Source organism: Austrofundulus limnaeus, unplaced genomic scaffold (genome assembly GCF_001266775.1).
Source record: "Austrofundulus limnaeus strain Quisiro unplaced genomic scaffold, Austrofundulus_limnaeus-1.0 Scaffold8, whole genome shotgun sequence".
NCBI lineage: Eukaryota > Metazoa > Chordata > Actinopteri > Cyprinodontiformes > Rivulidae > Austrofundulus > Austrofundulus limnaeus.
In genome coordinates this window covers 3,729,449-3,738,030 of record NW_013952410.1, presented here as the reverse complement: position 1 = coordinate 3,738,030, position 8,582 = coordinate 3,729,449, and the positions used below count along the sequence as shown (strand labels likewise).

Sequence of the window (8,582 nt, the reverse complement as noted above, 5' to 3'; positions counted from 1 at the left end):
GTTTTGGTGCTGATGGATAGGACCTTTACTGTAGCGCCACCATCAGAAAAACTATCAGGTTGAGAGCACATTCATGACTCTCACAGAACGACCATGTCAACTACATCCAAGTCTTTCCAACTGTCCCCATATACACACTTCCCCTCTAAGTTTGTCATCCCAAGCACAATATKTTTTTRTAGAYGGTGTTACGAAGAGCTCGAATGATGACTTGATGCCATCAACATGGCTGACTGCATATCTGGTGGGCCCTGGAACCATTTTGATAATATTACTAGCGCTACGTCTACCCTGCTGTTTCAGTGGAGAATGGGACCATAGTATCTTTCCATTTTTGTAAGAGCTCATGTCTGCAGGTGGTTGAGAGACAACAGGAGGGTCRMMACTCTCATTCTCATCAGATGAGAATTCCTCAWTATCAGGGTCCTCCTGAACACAGTCCTCTGTCTCAGAGACAATCTCYTCTAAGTCACTTTCACTGTTCAAGAGCTGTTCCAAAACGTCTTTGACAGTAAACCTTTTTACAGAAGACATTTTCAAAGAGAGAGCACGCAGATTGCGGTATACTCARAGCACAATGAGGAATGATTTGGATAGAGGATTGAGATAAAAGCTTTTATATTTGCTCCTCCCTGATTTTGCATGAACTACCAATGTCCTTGCAGGAAAACCCCACCCTCCACAGTGCGGGAAAAAGCAGTTCTACTTTGACAGGTGTGAGTTCAGAAGGTCACACTCACACACATTCATGCCCACGGTGCGGGAAGTATCAAAATAAATAACAAATAAAACAAAATATATCAACTCAAATGTATCATCTGCACCTGCAGGTGTGGTCMTGTTGGGTCACACACACTGACAGACACGTTTTAACAGCTAAAACAGCGCGGGGTCACAGTGACCCCTGAGGACGACCAATGCATGCAGTACAGTATGTGTTCAGCTCATTGAAAAAAATCATCATGAAAATTTTGTTTTATCAGTTGTCCYCATCAAATTAGGAAAAGTCATGAAATGTGAAGCAAAAGAAAAAAGTTAACTACTATTTTTTGAATGATAAACATTGAATGGGGTCAAATTGACCCCAAAGATGATAGGAGGGTTAAAAAAAATTAGTAGCAACGTTGCTACAGAGTGAAATTTTTTTTTAATAAAAAACTCCTGCTGGAGCAATAAAGCTGAACACTAACTTGTACACTGTACCTTTAAAACACAATGCTGCATATGTAGTGGCAAAAATGTCCATTTATGTTCTGTTTATTTTTAAAATGTAAAGTACCAAATGAAAASGCACATTCACACCTACAATCCTTTTAGATATCTCTGCCATGATCAGCTTCATGCCAGGCTACTGCAAGTCCTGCTGGAGTGGGACATGATTTGTGTCATGAGGTGTAATGGGTCGTACAAACCAATAGGCTGTTGGAACGGTAAATATTAATACTTCTCATGCAACCACAATTATTTTCACTCTGAGAGGCACCATACAGTATCTGGATAGGATTTTATTTTTTAAAACAACCCAAAATTAAACGAGAACGAACTTTCTACCTTACATTTTTTAAATGRACGAAGTGGAAAGTACAGATAATTGCGTGAACATGTAAGGAATAGAAGTAAAAAGTTGGCTGAAAAACAATTGATACAGTAAAACATAGAGCCCTATTGGGGGTCCTCAAAAAGTTTCAATAAATTGTTCATTTGATTTTTATTTTAAAAACTGCAAATGGGGAACAATGCACTTGTAAAACAAACCCTAAAACAAACAAAAATAATATTCCCACGGTATTTAGGGGCTAACATGGTCCCTGGACATTTTTCACGCTTGCAAGGGGACCCCAGACCCAAAAAGTTTGAGAACCCCTATAGGTTACCAACAGTTCCCCTTAAGTAAAGTAACAAAGTATTTTTACTTTACTTTTCAATTCTGCATTTATCATATTATACATCACAAATATTACGACTTCTACAAACAATTTATGAATATCTGATTTAAAAATAGCTTTATTAACTGTTACCTATAAAAACCAAAAAACTAATGTAAAGTCTCTAAATTACAGTATTCTCTGCCTCACGACAAGCCCTTTAWAGATTCAGTGACCCATGAGTCAGTCCTGGACCTGGGCTCCTGAGGTACACTACGTGTGTCGAAATAAGAAATCTGGAGGTAGAAGGAGGACAAAGACTGCTCAGCTTATTTTCCTTCTCGTTAATTCTGGCTCCTACCATCACTTTCCATCAGCCTCACGTGCATGATACCACACACACACACACACACACACACACACACACACACACACAATCATCCATCAGCCTCGTCGCGCATTAGTTCGCAGCTACTCCATCTCTCCTCCAGGACACTTCCTTGGAGCGCCAACGAGACCCTTGTGATCAAGGAAAGTGAAGCAGACACTCGTCTGTCTTCATTGAAACCTCCTCAAGTGGACGTCCATTTCACACATGCACACAAACACACAAGCACAGACACAACCGGCACACACAAAGCATACTGTATTTGTGAAGAAGCACTTTATGGTAGCAAATGCACTCGATTGGAGCAATCTGTTCCTCAAGCTGCCATTTGTAAAACAAAAATGGGCAGAATCCGGTCAAGTGAACAAAATAAAGATAGACTGGAATAATTTAGGTATCAATCAGGTAACCATTGATGTTTATTTTCAACAGTCACTTGCACAAACATGGATACAAATTTAGAGGTTTACGTCAAATTAAACTACAACTCAGATGGTCTAGTTTTCCAGTCCTTGCTATGGAGTTAACTAAAAATTGAGTTTTGATGGATGAGCTAGATGGCACATAGCAAAAACAACAGCCTTAGCAAGGTTTGGCTAAACAAGATGTTCCTTCATCTGCTGGGATTTGGCAAAAAAAAAAAGCTGAAGCTCGACACTCATGCTTGGGCGCYATGATAGTATTTTGTAAAACTTGTACCGCGGTATGAAAACAATTGATATCACCTAAGTCTAATGCTAGATCTGAGTGCCATCTGAACAGCATTGTTGCATAAACTCATAGAAATGAATGAAGTGGCTCACAGACATGGTGCATATTGCAAATAGAAAGGGTCCAACACTGAGCCTTGGAGAACCCCTGAGAAAAGGCATTATGATGCAAAGGTTTGATCTTGCCTCCAGGGGCTCAAACTCAGTTACACAGGGGGAGGGCAATTCTAAACTTGGTCCAAGTCAAGGGCCAATTTCTTTCCAAATCTATTAAAAAAATGTTAAATAACAAATTATTCAAATAGAAACAGAAATAACCTTTTCCAACTATGTACTTTTTAAAACATGCATAACCTAACAGATAACRAAAAAAGATTATATTAAAATTTATTATTTCTACCAACAACTTTTTGATTATTTTGTAGAAATTATTTTATCACAATCCAGCAAATCAGGTAAAAAAAAAAGAAAAGACTCACTAAAAATTCCATTATTTGACTTTAAAGTGCCTGTGACATTAAAATACAAAAAGTCAAAGAAAACTGTAGATTTAAGATACTTGACATAATTCACACAATTTAACCCATTTTGTCACATAACTGGCAGATTTTCTTTTGAAGTGGGCTCAGACAAAATGAAACAGGAAGTGACATCAAAGGAGAACTCTAAGAAAACTAATTCTTTGTTTATTAAAAAATATTGTTTGAACGACAACTGCTGTTCATCTCTCTGATAGTGGCTCAAAATAATCTAAAGAAACATCAGATTCTTCTCAAGAGTCTGGGTTTTCAGCTGTTGTAGCAATGCTCGGTTCACATTCAGACGTTCCCCTTTGACATCCCTTTCTGTTATTGCACATGCAAATATCTTAACAACTGTTCATGTCAGCAGTTTGATTTTTCTTCTTAATATGTTATCAAAGTTATCTTTCCAAAAATGCATTCATATTCATTTAAAAAAAAACTGATGTCACAAGTACTTTAAAATAAGAAGACAATACAAAAAAAAAGATAAAGTTGATTCTCTGCTCTTAATTTTCTTGGCATGAAAGCCAACCCTCTTTTATGAGAACAATGCATTAAATTTAAAGACAAAAAAAAAAGAGAAACCATCAAACTGTTTCACATTTAAAAAGTGTTACCCTAGGGGCCAGATAGAAGAAAAAAATGGGCAGATTTGGCCCATGRGCCTTGAGTTTGACATACGGGCTCTAAACCCTGATTTTACACAAATCAAGTCCCCTCCAGCATTGTCTCCACAACCACACAGATGCCACATTTAAACCAAATACAACCTTTTTTACAGGACATTTGTAGACTATAACTGTCGTCTCTCTTTAAACCCACAAATAGCCGGCCAGGCAAAACCTGCAAACTGTTCGGAGTTTAGACAGCCTTGATTTGTTATTATTTATAGCCAGAGTGAAGCCACTCTCTAAAAGTAATTAGACTTTAGGAACAAAAAGAAGAAAGGGAGCAAGAGAGCATCGGAGAGCGAGCGGAGGAGGAGGAGAGACAGAGATGGTGAATGTTGGTCTYGGCCTGCGGGGAATTGAATTAACCCTTTCCAATTGGCTGCTTATAAAGATAAAGTGGACTTGAAGAAAAGGCTGAGTGGAGCTGCATGTAATCCAACAACACTACGACGGCATCCCCATCAAGGCTGGACAGAAAAGCTGCTGTTTACATGACAAATGTGCAATGAGAGGACAACAAATACACAGATGGAGGGGAAGCCCTGGTCAAAATTTATTGGAACAATCTGCCATAAACATTATTGAGAAATTTGATTTGATTATGTAGATATAAGCACACTTGTCTTGATTCATTTCCCACGCCGAGGAGCTGGCACCCGCTGTGTCTGCAGCTAATGAGGACAATAGAGACCGGGTCACCTTGAGCTGTATTAACAACAAACGTTTGCTTAATGCCAGCCTAATCTGACTTTTACACGTGTAGCTTAAGCAGGCGATAATTGTGTGGCAGGTGTTTTGAGGAAGGGAGTCGAGTCACACAGACATTTACAGTACAGGCAGCACCTGGGAGTGATGGAGTGTCTTTGTTGTTTGTTTTTCTTTACATCTTGGCTCACAACCAGCCAACTCCTCACACAGTCATAATTAGACTGGTAGACAGTCTATAGCTACTGTACGGGTGATAAAGTCTGGCAGGAAAATATTCTGCATTCAGAATGCAGCCAGCTCCGTGTGCACAACCATGTTAAAAAAAAATCCTGTTCTTTTGCTGAGCATCCATGCAAATGAGAAGCAATGCTGCAGGAAAAACACCAAACACTGCTGACCTTGTGAAACACAAAGGTTAGCAGTATACCATTGTTCTCTGAGAGCGATAATTTATGTTTAGATATTTTTTTAAATAATCTGCTACTCCTGCATAATAACAGCTACTGCTCAGAAACTTGAAACTTGTTTCTCATAAAGCTGATCAATTCCCACATTGATGGAAATGTTTTTATTAAAATTAGCACCTTTTCCCCCCAAACACATTTTGCTGACTGCTTCTGATCTTTGTTTTTTAAACCTGCAACAGAAAAAAAATCAGACTCGCTTTGATTTTGAAAACTTCTAGGACTGAAACTTTGCACCACCTGGAATTTCCTGACAATGACTTTGAAGAATCAAGCTAAATTTTTAAATGTGATGAAACTGATGAAAATGTGAATGACTCATAAATAAAACTCATATATATTTGAACTACCTCACTTTACTGGTCAATAGCATTTAGACACCTTCCTCAGATAAATGCCTTACTCAGGGGTCTCCAATGTTTTTCAGTCTGGAACCCCCAAAAATATGGAGAGACAGCGCAAAGACCACCAACATTATATGCATCTCATTTCCCCCTCTGTTCAAAACAAACAGATTTTACATCTTTGTTTTGAACAGATCTAATGAATGATGATTATATTGGAACAAAACATCAGCATGAAGATGTGAAAGTACTGAGCCCACCAGAGTCATGAGCACAAACAGATTTTACATCTTTGTTTCAGCTCATGACTCTGGTGGGCTCAGTACTTTCACATCTTCATGCTGATGTTTTGTCCCAATATAATCATCATTCATTAGATCAGCGATTCCCAGCCAGGGGTACGTGTACCCCTTGGGGTACACAAGCATATTACAGGAGGTAAATCAAAAAAATTCCCAGTGCCATGGACAGTTCCTTCAGTCCTTCACACTGTCCAAAGTCCTTAAACATACCAGCATTTTCAGGACCTTGGACAGTTCCTTTAGTCCTTCACACTGTCCAAAGTCCTTAAACATACCAACATGGAAAAATTTTCCAGGTGTGAAAAAAATAAATTAAAATAGGACTGAGATATGTAGGGCCCTATGATTTCCGCAATGCAGAAATTGCAGACGGAATACAGAATTAACACAAACTGGAATCCAGTATAAAACGTGGAATCTCATGGAATTTGCTCATTTGGGTGAGTTTCGGACGTATTTTGGRCATAATGTAATTTGGACGCTGCAGTTTTCGGCACCTGCCTGGTTTATTTATTTAATTGCTTATTCTCTTTCAGGGCAACATTTTTCTGTTTTGTATTTAAGTTGAGTTAAATAAAATGCCAGAGAATTAAATGTTCTAGGGTGTTAAGTAAAGAGTTTTCATTAAATAATCATTTGTAGTACATTATAGTTTTGGAGGAATATCATTACGTTTGACTGAAGGGGTGCTAGTGGTATGACACAATGGCTTAGGTGGTACACAAGTCTAAAAAGGTTGGCAACCATTGCATTAGATTGTAAATCTGAACCCTGACTTGTTCTGTACTTTAAAAAATAAATATTATRTATACTATACTGTATATATATCTACTTTATATATATATATATATATATACAATGTCAAATTAAGCAAACTCTGGTTGGTGTTTTCATTTCATTGAAATCTTTTTCAGTTTGTTGCTAATCTGTGGTGGTTTACAGCAAACCTTAACAACTGATGTCAGTATACATTTGAAACTTAAGCTGCAGTGTTGCAAAAATGACAGAACTAATAGGCYCTCAGCCACTTACTGTAAACCTGACAGAGCGAACATGACCTGCTCAGTACAGGTTCTTCTCTCTGTGTGCAGAATACATGGAGGGTCAGGCTGTGAGTGAAGCAGAGTCCAGCTGATGTGCTCATTGAATGTGTGCATTGCTTTGGTAAAAGTTAGTCATCTCTAAGAATATTACTTGAGTAAATGTATTAAAGTATCTGACTTTTATTGTACTTCAGTATCAAAAGTAATTTTCTGATATAAAATACTTAAGTACTAAAAATAAAAATATTGAGTAAAAGTGAACAGTTAGAATTTCCAAAATGACATTTATTGGGAGGTGACAATGATAATAACCTTATATTAAAATAACCTAAAACATTTTGTTAGCCTAATATCATAATTACATAAGTCCTCCTTTTCCAAATATAACTTAGGCATTTATGTTATTAGGCTAATGATTTAGAATGCACTAGTCTACCTGTTTCATCGGCATCTCTGCCACAGTCATCTTCATACCAGGTTTTCAATCGTGTAACTTTACCTAAACATTAAAACTAACATTTTATCTTTAATTATTTAAATCTTTTACATGACAAGATGATTATAGTTTGTTAAAATGCTTAAGCTTGAATAAAAATATATTCATAAATAAAAATGAGACTAAACCAAATCTAAGATAAAAAAAATAAATCCAGACGGTCTCTTACAGCTATAAAAACTTTTTTCAAGGTGCTGAAACCTTTGAGAGCTGCTGCAGAAGGAAAGACAAATGGAGCTGTACACAGATGAAGGAGCAAAGGGGGGGAAAACAAGTCCTTTGTGATTTTCAACAGCAGCAATGCAGCTGAGCAATTTCATCTTCCAAGCAGCCTGCAATTTATCATTTTATCACCAGAACAGAAGAACACATTTTTCTTTATTAGTAAATTTATGGGTTTATCTTAGTGTGCATCAATACAAAAAGGATCCAAAGTTTCAGATTGGAGTTTTTTTGTTTGTTTGTTTGTTTGTTTTTTGTTTATGAGGCTGAAATCCTTCACTGATAGGATCATCTGCAGAGTGGCGAAGTGCATCGTTCTCTGATAAATGCCAAGTGGGATCAGAGCTCCAGACAGCAGGGAAAAGAAACTTAAAGTGGCTGCAGGAAAGAGTCTGACAGTTCCTATAGATGTTTGTGCCACTCTCCTTGAAAGCCTTGAAACTCAGGTTTGACTGAATGCCCATGCTGCTGAGCACTTTTACTGCATGTCATCAATCCCACATACAGTATTTGTGAGGGAAGGAGAAACGGAACAGATTGATTTTTTTTTCAAGAATTCAAGAAGGGCAGCCACAAAGACACGTACATTTAAGTTTTGAGTTTTGAAAAGGGGGATTTTTGTAAGTTTTGATAAAAAATAAAATAAAATGAGTCAAAAGGTTGGTTGTTCAGAAACTAAATAACTCAGTATTTTTCAGAATTATTTTTCTATTTTGCACTTGATTTTTCCCCTGTAAAAATCAAACAATGATGTTCAAACATTTTGTATTTTTTTTAAACCGTGTGAATCTCAAGATTCTTTATAGTAAATTTTAAGGCTTTGATTTTCAGTCACAAACAATAAA

The 8,582-nt window shown here is 37.2% G+C and overlaps 1 protein-coding gene across 3 annotated transcripts in view; it reads right to left on the bottom strand.

The window, feature by feature from the left end:
- ctxn1 (cortexin 1) overlaps nt 1-8,582 on the bottom strand; it is a 22,835-nt gene that overhangs the window by 4,795 nt on the left and 9,458 nt on the right. The window contains exon 1 of one of the 3 annotated variants that reach the window (XM_014000527.1): nt 2,260-2,921. The exons of the other annotated variants lie outside the window; for them this stretch is intronic. The gene's annotated coding sequence lies outside the window, so the exon portion shown is untranslated. Of the gene's footprint in view, nt 1-2,259; nt 2,922-8,582 lie in introns of those variants that run through there. 3 annotated transcript variants of the gene reach the window in all.